Source organism: Anthonomus grandis, chromosome 3 (assembly GCF_022605725.1).
Source record: "Anthonomus grandis grandis chromosome 3, icAntGran1.3, whole genome shotgun sequence".
NCBI classification, from domain to species: domain Eukaryota; kingdom Metazoa; phylum Arthropoda; class Insecta; order Coleoptera; family Curculionidae; genus Anthonomus; species Anthonomus grandis.
The window spans coordinates 26721735-26738835 of NC_065548.1; the positions used below are offsets into that span (position 1 = coordinate 26721735).

The following is a 17101-nucleotide window of genomic DNA, read 5'->3' on the forward strand; positions in this document are numbered from 1 at the left end:
ACAGGATTTGGGGCCCGATGATTTCAATGACTATTTTTCTAATATTGCTGAGAAGTTACTGGAAGCAATTCCTATAGTGACGGCGATCCATTGCAGTATCTTAATCGGATTGCTTTCAACCAATCATTATTCTTCTTTTACCCTGTAGATGCCACCAAGGTCCTTGAAACAATTCAGTGCTTGAAGAATCATATGTCTTCGGGTTCCGATGGTATCTCTTCACATCTGCTGTCACTTCTGTCTGCGAGAGCTTTAAGCGCTTTGGTTTGGGCAATCAATCAGTCATTGCTTCAGAGTGAGTTCCCATCTTGTTTAAAGGAAGCTATGATTATTCCTCTTCATAAAAGTGGTAGCTTGAACCGACCCTCTAACCTCCGTCTTATATTAATTTTGTCTACCCTCTCCAAAGTTCTTGAGCGGCTTGCAAAAAAGAGAATTGTCTCTTTTTTGACCAAATACAGTGTGCTGTCCCCTAATCAGTATGGATTTCAGTCCCAGGGCACGCAGATTTCAGATTCTTGGAGGCTGTGTATCTATCTATGAACTCCAAAGAGGCTACAGCAGCGGTGTTCTGTGATCTGTCCAAGGCCTTCGATTGTGTGGATTATGGAATACTGCTGTCAAAGCTTGATTTTTACAGATTTAGGGGAGTGACTTTCAAGTGGTTGATGCCACCACTTGTCTAGTTGCACCCAGAGGGTGCGTCTGTGCATCTGGATTTTCTTCAGGGATAGCACATCTCAAATGTGGTGTATTTCAAGGGTCTGTGTTAGGTCGTATTTTATTTTTATAATACGTTAATGACTTAAGCTCTCTATCACTGTATGGACTAGGGGTTCAGTTTGCCAATGATACTACAATTCTGTGGTATAACAAAGATCAAAAAGTAGTTGAAAGATCTCTGAAAGTAGAGGACCTTCAAAAAATTAAAGAGTGGTGCATCTGCAATCAGCTTGTATTCAATGTTAATAACACTTTTATTCTGGGCTTTAAGTCTAATGTGGAGGGTCTCTTATTTGATGAGAGAGCCCAGTACATAGTTGGCTCGTATGTAGTGGGCTCAAACTCACTAAAGGAAACAAGTTTGTCAACATCGCTAGCTGATGCATTGTTTTGATTTGTTCTCTTGTAAATTTTTGTAAAATTGATTTTTGGTAGGAAAATTTTCCCGCCAATCCTAACCTAAGGTGTCTCCTGGGCTCCCCATGCTGCAAAAAGACATCAACGATCTAGTATTGCAGTAACATCAAGCAACTGTTATCGTGGCAAAGTTGTCAGGTTGTGCAGCTTTTCTCTGCAGAGTATATAGAATGTCTCGCTGGGACTTACTGATGTTAATTTAAATATTCCTGCTGATATTGTAGTAAATCGGTGTGCCAAATGCAATGACAATTTTATTGTAAATAATAAAGTAATTCAATGCAGCTGCTGCTTTAAAAACTTCCATGCTATCTGCAGTTCAATTAAGGATACCTGGCTTAAAATTTTGAGTGACCATCAAAATATTCATTGGTTCTGCAATGATTGTAACGCGAAAATCTCTTATTTTAATTCTATGGCTACTATAACTAATAATAATTCTCTGCTGGAGAAGGAAGTGGATTGTTTGAAAAGAGAACTTGAATTGACCAAGAAGTTACTTGTAAGTTCCGAATATACAATACCAATAAACTAAACGAAACGAATAAATAAACAACCCCAATAATGTTTTATATACCGACGTAGTGAGGTCTAATTCGCCAGTTCTTATTGTCAGGAGTAATAATGCAACTAATATTATTACTGAATATTATTTTTTCATTATTACTCAATTAAAAATTAAAATTTTTAATGGATTTATGGCATTCTATTTCAAAATTTAAAAAAATGATGTTTTCTATGAGTATAAAACAAAAAGTAGCAAATGCGATAGCATAATTCTCAGAATACTATTATCTATCATAATACGTAATAATATACTAATTGTCCTATTTAAAATAAAAAAGGTATTGTCACTTCCTGTTTAACCGGAAGTGATGAAAAATACCAGAATATATCAACAGATGGTCTTATAACAATTATATCGGTATACCAAACTTTATTTTTTATCTTAAATTAACATGAGGATCTTTTATTGTTTAAATAAAACTCTACAAGAATTTTCCGGTTTAGCCTTACATATACAGGGTATTACGCTGATCATATTACAAACTTCTAGGGTAGATAGAAAACGTCAAAAAAAGAGAAAAGTTCATAATATGAACATGGGTCCGGAAGTGCTTCCTCAGGGAGCTAAATCTCTTTAAAGATGACCTTGAAAAACTATAGTTTTCGTTTCATAGCTTCGGAACTACCTTAGCTGCCGCAACCAATTTTTAGTATTGTGGTAAGTCCAGCAGAAAGTTAGAAGTTCAGTCCTAATTCCCGAACCTTGTTAACATGCCCTATCGCTTTTCGGCAAATGGACTTTAACATTATTAATAAAATAATTTATTCTAATTTTGTATCTTAATTTACTTTTAATCAATTTTTACAAAAAATGGTGATATTTAGCATTTTTTACTAAGAGCACCTTTTTATGCAAAACGTAGAGGGGCATCATAATGTGATGCCCATGACCCAAATGGGCAGAAATTGAAGTCTTAGAGAAATGGGGTTAAATTTACCAAATATCCTCCTGGTTTCTACGCCCCTGGTTAAAATGATTTTTGTAGTAGATTCAAAAGAATAAACGTACTAAGAACAATTTATGACCCAAAATTGGTTGCGGTAGCTAAAGTAGTTCCGATGGTATAAAACGAAAACTAGTTTTTAAAGTTAATCTTCAAGGAGCTTCCTAAGAAAGCATTTACGGACTCATGTTCATATATACTTTTCTTTTTGACGTTTTTTATCTACCTTAGAAGTTTGTAGCATGAGCAACTCCCTGTATAAATTTTAAGGCGCGTCTCTGTATCACAAAAAATAATTGTAGCATGTAACCACATGCATGACTCCAAAAAGTGATGTCAAAACGAAGGATTTCACGAGAGCATAGTTTACCGATCTCCCTGCCAAGTTCAAGTACAAGTTCTTCATTTATTAGTCTAACTGCATAACACCAAGATGCAAGCCTCCCTGCGAGCTCCTTAATGTGGGTATTACACTCTAGGTTGCCATCTTTAAGTCACAAATCGACATACGACCAAATTGCAGACCGACAGCTCTAAAACATGATTTGCATATTATTGCGAGCAGTAGACAACAGAACGTCGTTCAGATCTCGCTGTTGTTTTCGGCCCTTACGAAATCGTGATGGAACCCGAATGTACCGAGAAATTTATTGTGCTTATAGAAGACCCGCTTTATACGATAAAGCTAGAAAAGAATATAGCAATAGGAATGTAAAAGAAAAACTCTAGCGAGAAGTGTGTGAGGCAGTCGTGCCAAACTGGAATGAAGTTACTCGACAGGAGAAAATAAATAAAGTTAGGCGATAGTACAATTTTCATAAACCGAGAAATACGAGGCACGATAATTCGACCTTCAACCTTTTTTAAATATTCAGTTTTGGTTAACATTGTTGAGTTTTCCTGATTTTACTAACAGCACGTGGTTGTATTTCGTTAAGCTTTGTCAAGGAAAAGGTTAGTTTGATTTGTATTTCTCAATATTTAATAATCGTAGACTTGAAAACATTGCCAACATCATTAATAGATACGCAATAAAATAAACTAATTTGACGGGTAAAATAGTTTCTTAATTAAATCCATAAATTTATTGCAGTTAAAGTTTCTATCTCATATAAAATAGCTAATCTTGTTTTGTAATAAATAATCTTACGCAATCAATACACTTCAAATGTTATCATACTGCCACGGAATAGTCCCGTACCTGCAGACCTATTGCTGTACCTCGGATATTACAAGTAGTAAGATTTTCAAAAGGACACGTGTACAAAGTGTCTTAAAATTGTAATCCATCTTTCTTTCAAACATACTTGTGAAGTACACAACGGGTTTTAACTATAGAATTTAAAAATTCTGGTGTCACATCAATCGGTCTATGATTAATTCTCCATTTGTTAGACATTAACCCAAATGTACATTCAACCATGCGACGTGTTCTAGTTTAGTGGTAATTAAAAATTCGTTTCTGAATGGTCAAATTTTTTTGGCATAGGGGCGTAAAACATGATGAGTTAAACTGAATGCTTCATCTCCTATAATTATAAATGACATTTTTCTGTTATTGTCACTAGGACAGATATGTCAACTAAGTACGTCTATTTATAAATTAAGATAAAATGGAGGATAAAGTGTTATAAACTGTGAAAACTCTTATTAATGTATCAAGTGTTCAAACTGATACTTCTTGGCAGAAAACAAGACGGTTTACAAACTCATGTAAAACACTATAATATATTATATCAATTATTTCGGGTGATATACGTCTAATTACATATCTAATTCTATTTTTCAAATCTTCTACGGCTTCTCAATATAAACTTTACTTTTCAGGTACCTCCATAAAAAATAGTCGCAGGGATTTTGGTCTGGTGACCTGGCCGGCCACTCTATTGGCCCTCTTCATCCTACCCATCTTCCTGGGAACACTGTATCCAAGTAATTACGGACATCTCGAAAGAAATGTGGCGGTGCGCCATCTTGCTGAAACCACAAATTATCTGTCGGAACAGCAGGGTCTTGTTCGTCCGGGTATAAGGCAGCCAAAGCAGGGATAAGATTTTCTCGAAGAAAATTCAAATAGCGTGGTCCTGTTATGTTTTCTTCGAAAAAGTATGGCCCTATTACTTTATTTTCCACAATACTAGCCCAAATATTAATAGATTTACGGTACTGTGTATGAGCCTCAGTTGCCCAGTCCGGATTTGACACTGACCAGTACCAACAATTTTGCCGATTTACGACACCGTTTAAACAAAAAGTTGCTTCATCCGAAAACAAAACTCGTAACACAAATGGCTATATTATTATCAACTGAAATTTGTGAAGTTGCATTGTTTGGATTTTCTTCGACGGAGAGCAGAACGTTTAATTTTGTTTCTTCAAAAATTTTTGGACAACCTGATCTTGGCAAATCCCTAACACGACCTCAAGTTATGAATTTGTGCTCTATTCTACTAACTGTTGACTGAGAAATAGGATGGTTTGGGTATTTGGCATTAAACAGATCACTTACTTACTATTTTTATCTTCGATTTTACCTTAATTTGTAAATAGACGTACTTATTTGTTTTCTTGTTACTTAAATGTAAATATTTCGGAAACAGTTGAGTTTTGAGATAAGGTATGGTATACGAAACTTGCTTGGAATTTTGCCTATATTTCATAAATGCAATAAAGAATATAGCATTCCATTTAAAAAAATGACCGATGACGTCATATCTTTTTTTTTGTTTCACCCTGTATACAAAAATTTATGTGAAATAATGCGCAACTTAGAATAAAAATCGACGGGTCCCAGCGTTTTCTCAAAAAGTTATGTCTTCTCAATTTTATCGAATTTATGCTGAACTTTAGGCGTATATGAATCACTGGAACCTCCATACGCTCCTAGTCCACCGCAGAGAAACAATAACCTGCATCTACCAAAGCCAACAAGACATTTGAAAAATACTGCTTGTAATTACAATCCACGGATCCTGTATTGGAGGGTTGTTTTATTCTGACTCTTACCATCGAGATCACTAACACAGTTTGGAAAATGAGTTCTGTCATAAAATTTATTTGCTATTTGCATCCAGTTTTTCTGATTTTCTCGCCATATATAAAAAATCTTTACTTGAAATGCTGAAGCAGAAAAATAGTGACGAAATTGAAGAGGATAAAAGTTTTCTATTATTACTTGTTCCAGTACTTAAGAACTACCAATAAATATTTCAGGAGAAGACTCAGAGCAAGAATTCAGAACTAAGTCGTCCATACACCGTACCCGCATTCTATCCCCAACCAACGATACATTAGTCCACAATCAGAACTCTAAGAATTACAGTAGCTACATATTTCTATGTTTTAATTTTTACCTTTAATATTTTCTGTTTTTGTGAGAGTGATGTATCGTTACAGAAATATATATTGAATAAGTGAATACTTTTGCTCTACGTATTTTCTTAATCTAATAATTTTTAGTAGTACGTCAAAACTTCCAATGCTTATTCTGTAAAAGCTAAAAAACTATTTAGGGTATTACTCTTAGTAACCATGGGCTACTAATGGGATGAACTCAGTATTTTCTAATGCTGCAACGTAAGCTACCTCTACTAACTCCATTTTTTAAATTTCGAAAACTAATTATATACTATATTATGAACAGTTTAGTTTATAATGCTTGCTTAAAGTAAAAATCAAAACAGTTAAGTGCATAAATGCGCCCAATCTCACAATAACAATTTAGTTCTTAGTGCGCGCTAGCCGTTAGTCTTCGGGACATCGAGAGAAAGAATGTTTAAGTCAAACCATTGCTTAATTAGCAAAAGATCTATAGTTAAAGTTGTAAGAAAGGACTTCCTTTCGGGACAATGCCAGAGAATCATGGTATCATAACCACATAAGGTAAATTTTCCCAATTTTTCCAAATTTTTGGCCACTATCGGCAAAAACATGTAGAAAATTTTAAATAATTCTTAATTATTCCATGGGTCTTTAAAATGGATCATGTTTTGTAATATTTTAACTTTAACAAAAAGTCAAGCCAAAGTGAAGACCGAAAAATTAATGGAGCTGCTATTAAAGAAGTTTATTGAGCAGAAAATAGAACAGGAGGAACGAGACTGTAAACAAAAAGAACGAAATAAGAAACAGGAAGATTTATTAAAGACAATTAAATCCGACCTAAAGAAAGAAAATGAAGATCGAGACAGAAAAAAATAAGAATACTTTATAAATCAAACAAGACTTAATGGATTTAAAAGGTAATATTAAAAAGGAGCAAGACTAACCAGATTGAAAATAAGAGGAACGAAATTTACTACTTGGAGAAGATCTGGAGATGAAACATAAAACAATGAATTACTAACTTCGAAGCAATGGTTGAAAAAAAAATGATGCAAGTACAAAAAAAAATCCAGGAACTAGAGATGAGAGTAAAGTACGTTCCTCTTCATCCCGATTCTAAAAAATGCAAATAATGATAAAAGTGAAGCCACCAAAATTCGATGGCAAAGAAGCATTATTGGATATAGGGAATTCCAGCAAAGAAGTTATCTACCCAAAAGAAATTTACTAGACTTAAAGGAATATGATCAACATCTAAAATAAGAAGAAAACATTGGCGTATTCTCTGAAAAAGCAGCAGAAAAAGCTAATGGAATTTGTCATTTAAGCAGACGTTTTCCCGTATGTTTACAAGATTTGACCATGGACGAGTGTAGTAAATTACGAAGTGTTCTTGGAGAAATTCAAGATGTGTTTTCGTTGCACGAAAATAACCTGAAAAGTACTGAATTGTTACAGCATCGACTTAACACTGGAGATAATGCTCCAAAAAAAACAGTACTTTGAAGGATTCCAATAGCTAGGCAAGGTAAAGTTTCCTCAATGCTTTAAGAAATGAGGGCACAGAGAGTGATAGACCCATCCCAGAGTCCTTATCCCCTACTAAGTATTGACGCTATCAGATACACAATGGATTTCAACGCTTAATCTAAAGAGTGGATACTGGCAGGTAAAAATTAATCTGGAAGATTAGGAAAAGATAGCATTCATGACTGGAACAGGACTTTGACAATTCATCGTCATTCCCTGTGGATTCTGTAATGCTCCCACCACCTTTGAAAGACTTATGGAAACTGTGTTAAAATGACTTGGCAGTTATGCTTAGCTTATTTAAATAATGTCGTCATACTGGGAAAAATATTTGAAGATCATTCAAAGAATATTCAAGAAGTATTTGTTCAGTTCCAAGAGCCTAACCAGAACTAATAAAATAAAACACCTTTTTTAATAAAATATGGCCGATACCTATTTTATTTGCCATATTTTATTAGAAAAGGTCTCAAGACTGATCCAGATAAATTTGAAGCAATCGAAAATTGTCCACAATTGTCCACGAGTTGCCCTTACACAAGAATATGAAGATGGCGATGTGTGATAGCTTATTTCAGTAAAATGCTTTAAAAGCTATAAAGAAACTTGATGTGTATAATAGTTCTCATATCTTGTAACCAGACGAGAACTATTGACAGCAGTAAAAGCTATGGAATATTTCGATAAATATTTGTATGTTCAACGATTCATTCTTAGGACTGACCATTCTTCTCTGAAATGGCTATCTCGAAAAATTTCAGTTTAAAAGCCGTGATGACAAATAGCAAGGTGGCTTTAACGGCTAAAAAAGTATCACTTTACAATAGAACATAGGAGAGACGAACATTATCAAAATACCAATGCTTTATTCAGACGACCTTGTATACAAACATGTCATAATTGTCTTAAGAAGGAATTGAATAACAGCCAGAGATTTTTAGAGAATCCAGAATTAGTGTGATGATCCACTATTTTATCTTATTTATAACCTGAAGTCTTGGGAAATTTCAGAGCGATAATGGAAAGATATTTCTAACAAATCCCCAGAACTGAAAGTTTACCGGGCTCGATGGAATTCGTTGGTTATTTAAAAGAAATTTAAAATTTTTGTTCATATACAAGATGGATTCTTAAAAAGGTTCTGAGAGAGCGTAGATGGAAAAAAGAAGAGACATATCTGACAGTTCTTCCTCAAGAAAGAATTCTAAAAGTTCTTGAAGCTATCTATAGTGGTGTTAGCGGAGAGCTAATTATTATAATAAAATTCTTATAAGTGAGAGACCGGTTTTACTAGCTAAACAGTCATGTTGGTGTTGAACGCTGGTGCTGACGGTGTGAGCAATGTTCAAACAAGGGCCCAAGAACCCGGATTAGAGGAAAAAATATCTGGTATTTTGCTAGTGCACCCTTTGAATTTCCATAAACATAGCAGTACCTTTTTCTACTAGCACCTCCGAAAATCGACATGCGACATGATTTTGCACGTTAGTCGAGCGCGTCAGAAAATCATATGGAAAGAAACCTCATACATTATAATGAACTATTGTTATATAAGTACGAATATTGTTATATAAGTACAATATTATTATATAAGTATAATATTGTTATATAAGTATAATATTGTTATATAAGTACCAGTTACAATAAATACAAAACTCGACATTTGCAACTAAAGCAACTTTTCAGGAAATCTGTCAAAAATTCATTTTTAATAATATGTACTTAAGAACATGTCTATTCATCTAAATGAGTCTATCCAAGTTCTTTTGATTTATGTATACGCTTTAAATCATGAGTTATTTATAAATATGGAAAAAGCAAATAATGCTTTAAAATACACAGTTTTGTATATAATTTTTATAGAAATTTATAAATACCAAGTTTTGCATTAAGAGTGAAAAAAATAGACTAACAATGTATTAGGGGAAAGCTAATTGAAAAAATAACAGAAATTTTAAATTGCTTTTAAGAAAAAAAGAGAAACACTTTAATTCCTATGATGAAAAACTAAAACTGACCGCAATAATCACCATGTTCGTAAAAATGGTAGATCCTAAGTTCTTCATATTCTGCTTCGACAACGTAGTTATCATTTTTAGGCTCTCATGCTGAGTATTTGACATCAAAACACTGTTTTTTTTTACTGTGAGCATGATTAGGATATTGAGGTAAATCATGTGGCTTGCGTCTGGAATATAAAAAAAAATTACGCTAATACAATTATTTGTAAAAATAATTTTTTTCTTGTATATTTATTGTTTTGCAGGCTGGTTTTTGTCGTTTATCAAAAATTATTTAAAAAAAAGGCAACGATAATCGATGGGAATGTTAAGGGCTGACATGTAAAAAAAAGGACGATCTGTGAGAATCTTTAAGTTTAATGGTTTTAAGAGGTTTTCGCAGATAACAAAATAAACAGAAATAGCACCTACTAGTACTTATGCGGGTAAAAAAGGTCACTTCAGAGAAAATTATAATGTGTGGGAATGTTGGTATTTACAAGTTCTCAAAAACATAGGCGATGACAGATGTTTACCAGAATTTTTCTAAGGGATATTTCTAATATGATCCTTTTTAGAATTCAGTTCTCCCGTAACTTTTCTCTAGTGTTATGGTTAGTGCGTTTATTAAACTATTTATACCTGTCAAATTACAAAGGTGAGACTTTTCACTGAGCAATGTTTTACCTTATTTTTTTTATTATTTTAATCATTACTAGCATAAAGAGAGTAATACTTAAATGCGCATCCTTCCATACTTAATGTAGTGCTCTAATACCTTGGTACGTAAAAGAACGCTAGCTAGTGTAAGTAAGTACTTGGCACTAGTGCAACCCAGAGTGTTTTGGCACCTGGGATTATTTTGTAGACTATGTAAATGGCCATTACATCAGTGTGTTGTTTTGTCGAGTGCTTGCTAGCACTATCCCATCAACTCGATTTATAATACTGGATATCAGGTTTCGTTCTGCCTGGATTGGAGAACAACTCTTTAACAAGGTCTACTAATGTCTATAATTTGAAGGATGTTAGTTTTATTGATAGTTTTATGGTATTGTGTATAGGTGCTATAAACCTGAAATGGCCTTGTGTAAACGTATTTTACTTTTATTTAACAATCTCAATAACTAGGGTAAAATATTTGCTCACAGGTACCTTTTACTTTTTAGGTATGTAGTATCGTATCATCTCATATCAATCATCTCGAATCCTGACATAAGCTAATACATCTATCATTCTGTCTTCTTACACGTTCCAAATATACACCACAAGTTACTGTAAGTACATTTATCGTTTTGCTACTGTTTATAAGTTTACCTACTGTTTACAAGTTTATTGTTATGATACATCCTGAGAAGATGTTGTATTGGCGTTCGTTGTATTAGATGTTAAAGGCCTTCAATAATAGTAAATGCAACCCACAATACACAAAAATAAAATCCGAAGCCTCGTTTCATTGATAGTACATGCAACCCATTTATTTATTAATTTTTGCACGCGGTATTACTTTGCGTTTATTTTTTTACTAGCTGAATGCCCGCGGCATTGTTCGCGTGAAAATAAAAGAAAAGTCGAAGAAGACCTTCAATAATAGTAAATGCAACCCACAATATACAAAAATAAAATCCGAAGCCACGGCTCAATGATTGTACATGCAACCCGCAATACACAAAAATAAAATCCGAAGCCTCGCCTCATTGATAGTACATGCACAATTGACACGCCGTTTTTCTTGAGGTCAAGGGGCGCGATTAATATAATATAATTATTATAAACCAAGACACAAATAATCTTAAAAATGATTCGTTAGATGCAGAGCGAGCGGTAAGACTGAGTTGAGTCACGTCTCGGGTATCAGTCTCTCATGAACCCGCCTTGTTGTTATGTCTACCAAAATATAAATAATACAGATGCACTTTTTCAATCGTATTTATTAATCAGTTTTATGCCGCTATGCGATATTTATCATATCGCTAACACCCCTTATCGGTGGAATTTCAAAAAGTTCATTCGTATCCGGGGCTTACATTATAAAAAACATTGTTGCAGTTAATTTATTTTTCTTGGTTGTTGATGCCTGCCACACGGCCCCTTAGTTCTTGAGGTCACGGGTAAAAATTTTCCCTTTTTTACCCCTTATCGGTTGATTTTCGAAAACTTCGTTCTTATCCGGTGCCTACATTATAAAAGAAACCCGTTGGCATAATTTCACGTTTCTAGCTATTGTAGTTTGGGCTCTGCGATGATGAGTCAGTCAGTAAGGACAAACTCTTTTATATATACATGTATATATATATATAGATTTAGTTGCATCGAAATAACACTCACTTCACAATGAGTTGTCAACTTCGCAAAAGACCATACCCTCTCGAATCTGTGTCTTACTCTAGTCTAGACGAACCGATACCCTCTCGGAAGTCGCGATAATTTTTCGGACACCCGTCTAACTACGACTCAATCTATTGACAGCCTAACCAACGTTATGGCCTCATTCATAGAGACCACCTTATGCATAAAGAAAGGTCAATGGCATCAGCTGTGAAGGGTGAGGTTCTACCTGCCTTCAACCCCGCAGATAAGTTGCAAACGATTTTTGAAGATGACCAAAATGACTTTTGGTCCTGTCCAAATCGTCAGACATTTAAATACTTTTTTAAGTTCACTTAATGTTCCCTGGATAGCTGATACGTTTGAATAACTATTTTTTTTTCTTACCTCTTTTTATGACAACTTTCCGCTCACTAATCGTCAGATTAATGTCTCTCGGTTATCAGAAAGACATAGCGTGTATACCCGATGAATGTCTGATGCGCTTGAATATTTCCATGGGACTGTTTTTTTGTACACTCTTGAAGATTTGAGGAGCCTCATTTAGGCTTTAGGTTATGTGGGTTATATTCTTGTAAATCCCTATATTTTATCTTTTCTAGAATTTGTATATTTGATTGCTCTGAGTGTCAACGCGAGTCAAGAGTTTTTTTACGTTGTCAATAAAGATGTATTCCTGACATAAAAGAGTGTTCATGAAATATGGGTAGAAGTGTGTTCTTGAATTTCGTTACAACATCAACATCATTGTTGTGAAAACCACAACACTGTCAAAATCGCAATGAAATATTTGCACCAAATACGCTATTCACTAATAAGTACGAATCGTGCTTAACGATTACGTAAGCAGCTCCAGGCACGAAGAAAGTCTTTAGTAGCTGTTCATCTCTCACATTGTCGATTCGTTCGATCTCTGTATAAAAAATATTTCCCGGAATTTCTAAAAATAGTAAAAGTTAAGTATTAGCTTTTTTACTAGCAGTTTTTTTTTGTACTCCAAGTATTGTTAAAAGTGGAAGTAATTTTAGTATTGTTGTACCCTTAAATGTAACTGTTGGGTAAATAAGTGTGAAGTATTATGCATTTAAAGTAGTGATGTGTAAAAAACAAATTCTATTTTACAATATTAAAGGGATTTAAAAAAGTAACCCTTATGTGCGTTTTAATGTAACTTTTGCCTTTCCTGGTATAAAATTCAACCTATGGTTGTGGTCCTTCGAAGTCAATAGTAGAATCAGTTACGCGGTTCTACGTGGTGTAACATTAAGTGTTGCGCTCCCCTTAGATGTTGGGGATTCAGGAAAACCCTACCCCTCTATTTCTGGTCCTTTGGGCCGGATATTCGTATTGATACTCCAGAGAATTTTCCAATTTTTACTCCCGAGGAATGGCAGCACGGATTTAGCCCTTTGAAAAAGGATCTCTATGTGAAGAAGCCGATAAGGTATTTTGTGATGACAAAAAGGTTAGTGACTTTCTATTTTGATCTCTTTAACGTTTATGTGTTGTAGTATTATACATATACACTGAATCTTTATTATTTCACTAAGTAAGTAAAAAAACTGTTTGGACTCAAGTTATAAATCTTTCACTCTAAATGTCGCCTCTAAATGATTGCTGATCAGCAGCTTACCCCTTATGTAGTGTTTTTTGTTAAATATTGCCCTTTTTAAATGATATCTGTTCTCTTTAAAATAAGCTAACTATAGGTACTTTAAATAGATAAATAAAAAAAAATAAATTTGGCATTTTTTATTTTTTTAAATGTTTTATATATTTATGGGAATTAACAAATTTCAACAAAAAGAATAATTACACACTTACATAAATAACTATTTAAATTATAAAATAATTTTAGGAATGCTTTGCTACCTGTATTATTAAAATCAGCCGTATAGTAGTGTAAGTATCTATGCATTTATCTTCATATAAATATATAAATGTAAATGCTCGTTTCTTTAATTTACGTATTTTTGAAATTGGTTCCTTTGTTAAAATTGAAGAAGCAGTTTATTCTATGGTTATTGTCGAATGCATGTTGTGTAACTTTGGATTTTTGAAAATCATTGTGTTTTATACAACATTTATGTTTATTAATTCTTTTTGGTAATGGCCTACAGGTTTCGCCTATGTAAAATTTACTATTTAAGTTAACTTTCATTTAAAGGTTTTGCTTTTGTTAATAGATATTGTAATTTTTTTTGTGATTTAAAAATAGTTCTTATGTTAAATTTCTTAGCAATTCTTTTGATGTTATTAGAATAAAATTTGTTGTAAGAACTGGTTGGCTTAATTGTTTTGTTTTGTTTGACATTTTTAATAAAATCTTTTTCAGTTAAATGTTGATTATTACAATTACTCCCTTACAAAATATCTTTTAAATATTTTTTCTCCATACACTAATAATTCTGATTCTAAAAATCCCCAACACTTTTTACAAAAACTTTCTACAATTTCTTTTAAGCCTGATTACCTTTTGGTAGAACTTTTGATGTTGTAAGTTTTTTTACTAATGTTTGAGTTGACAAAACTTCATATATTGTTAAAATAAATTAGAGAATGATAATAATTTTTCAGAACGTGCAACACTATTATCAATTTTATAACTTTTAGCCGATTGTGGAAGAACTACTTACTTCCAGTATAATAATGAATTTCATCAACAAAATCTTGGTATGGCTATGGGTTCTCCTGTTTCACCAATTTTAAGCAATATATTTGTGTAAAATTTTTAATCTCAAAATCACAAAATATGGTGGCGATATATTGATGATATTTGTTCAATATATCGCTAAAAATAAAATAGACCTTAATAACTTTTTAAATTACATTACTTTCAAAGTATCTACTATAAAATTTACTCTCGAAAAGGAGGCTGATGGTCAGATGGTCAGCTTCTTTTTCTTCATTTTTAATTAAAATAGATTTTGAAATTTTTGAAACTAGAATTTATTGTAAACGAACTCATACTAATAGATATCTTAATTCTAATTATCCATTTATGGTAAAGAAAGATGTGGTAAAAAGTTTATATGATTGTGCAAACATTATTTATAACAATCAAAATTTAGCAACTGAAAAAGGTTTCATGGAATATATATTAATAAAAAACAATTTTTCAAAAATTCTTTTGGAAAATTGTTTTTTCAACAATATCCAACACAATAAGTAACTCATAAAACTAGATTATTAAATCTATTTAATGTTAGAGTGTCACAGCATAGAATGCCAAATTTTCAAAGATCTTTTACTTCTGTTCCCTTTCGACTTTAGAACAAAATACCCTATTAAAAAAAACCAAAATACCCTCAGTTGTCATTTGCCATTAAGTGCATTCAAAAGATATTACTGTATTATATTTTTTGAATGCACTATATAAAACATAAAATATTGCTCGTAAATTTCTGATCTGACCACCAACCGTATTTTGCTATATTTAATGTAAATTCCTGACTTTTAGGTCACCGTTCACCCAGTCAACACGTGGTTGTTCTTTCTCATTTCCTATACTTTATAGATAATTATTAGATCCTTTTCCTAGACCTACCGGGTAGTAGCTGCCTCTGTTTACACCGACAATGAAGCTGGATGATGCATCGTAATCGAAACGCTACCGTGCAATTAATTAAGTATTCTGCATACTCAAGAATTGTGAGAGCTATCGATTTGGAGAACCGGGTACATATCCGACGGCTTTTCCTACTCATTTGACAAATTGCAGCAACTCGGAGCAGAAGCCATTAAATCAGCAAGCAAGCAACATATATTTCAATACTTATTTCGCTCGTATTTTACCTTTACCGCACGTCTACATACCCCTTTTTCTTCATATATCGCATAAAACGGTAAAGATTTTTTTTATTACTACTGTAAGTATAGGTAATCCTTCTGTAAGTATAGTAATCTGTAATAAATCATGAATTATTGTGTCTAAGCCGATAAGGTAAAAACACGTTTTTTCTAAGTAGGTCCTTAAGCTTAATAAAATTTTTATACTTATATTTAAGTTGAATAAGAAAAAAACTATGAAAAGACTCTGATTGGATAACAAAAACAGAATCTATTAATACTATAATGGCAGATATTAATAACATACACATTTAATTATTAGAATGCTACACTAAACTGCAAGCTCTTCTATCAAAAGCGTCATGGAGCAAGGGCGACCGGAAAAAATGGTTGGTAGTCCCCTAGATTCAACACGATTAAGTAAAAGAGGAACTGGGTACGCACCATAAAATTATTACCGATATTTGGAAAAGCATGGGTATAAATGTTTCAAATACTCCAAAGCTCAGGAGATATTTCCAGAAGATACTAGCCAATAAGAAAATTTTTTAAAACCATGATAGAAAAGGCAAATAGAAATAAACATGTTTTACGATATTTTAAGTGTCTATATCTTAGAGCTGTTTTTTATTGATGGAACGTTAAATAGACAAAAAACTCGAGTAGCTACAGAACCAAGTTCTTCCTGTCATTATAATCCAGATAATAGGTAAATCTATATTACGTAATATACTATAAACGTAAATTAAATTTAATAAAATAACCGGCAATAAAAATAATAATAAAAATATGTATAGGGTAAAAGGATGGGAGGTGGACCAGGAGGGTAGACGGTCCACCCAAAATATCCGGCAAGGTTTGGCAACAGGGCAAGACTTACCTGTCCCGTTCTGTTTCTTAGCGTCAGTTGTCAGTTGCCTTTGAGACGGCGACTGGAACGCATTATAACGCACCTTTGCGAATGTTATTTACGATAGTTAAAATCACCACGTGCAAAAATTTTATATCAGTTTTGAGAATCTTATTTTTTTTTTAAATCAGGTAAGTTTAACCGATTTTTGTTGGATTAGTGTTTAGATATACAAGATATACAAGGTGTACTGGAGAGCACCAATCGTAGCTCTAATTGGCATATTTTAGAAGCTAGACACTGGTCCATCTATCCTCAAATAGGAGGATAGATGGCCCACTTGAGTGTAGGAGAGTTGAAGCAGCCTATTTTGACGAAAAACAAAGAAAAACACAAAGTCACGGTCTCACAACATGTAATTAAACGGGCTATACGTGTTTCGCTCTAGTTAGAGTATCATCAGGCCTAAAATAAAAATACTACTTAAACAAAACTAAAAATTTACATAAAACAATAAAAAACCTTTAGAAGCCATCCACACACTTCACAGTACATAAATAAACAATAATTTTAAGGTTATAATTGTACAAAGCAAAAAATAAAAAATAAAAAGTGGAACGCAACAACAT

The 17101-nt window shown here is 33.1% G+C and overlaps 2 long non-coding RNA genes across 2 annotated transcripts in view; both read right to left on the reverse strand.

Moving 5' to 3' along the window:
* Nucleotides 1-17101, reverse strand: part of LOC126734605 (uncharacterized) — a 159601-nt gene that overhangs the window by 52037 nt on the left and 90463 nt on the right. The window lies entirely within an intron of this gene.
* On the reverse strand, nucleotides 9334-12477 carry LOC126734604 (uncharacterized). The gene is made up of 2 exons (XR_007660125.1): nucleotides 12221-12477; nucleotides 9334-9693 (listed from the first exon to the last, which is right to left on the reverse strand). It is a non-coding gene; the product is annotated as an uncharacterized LOC126734604 (long non-coding RNA).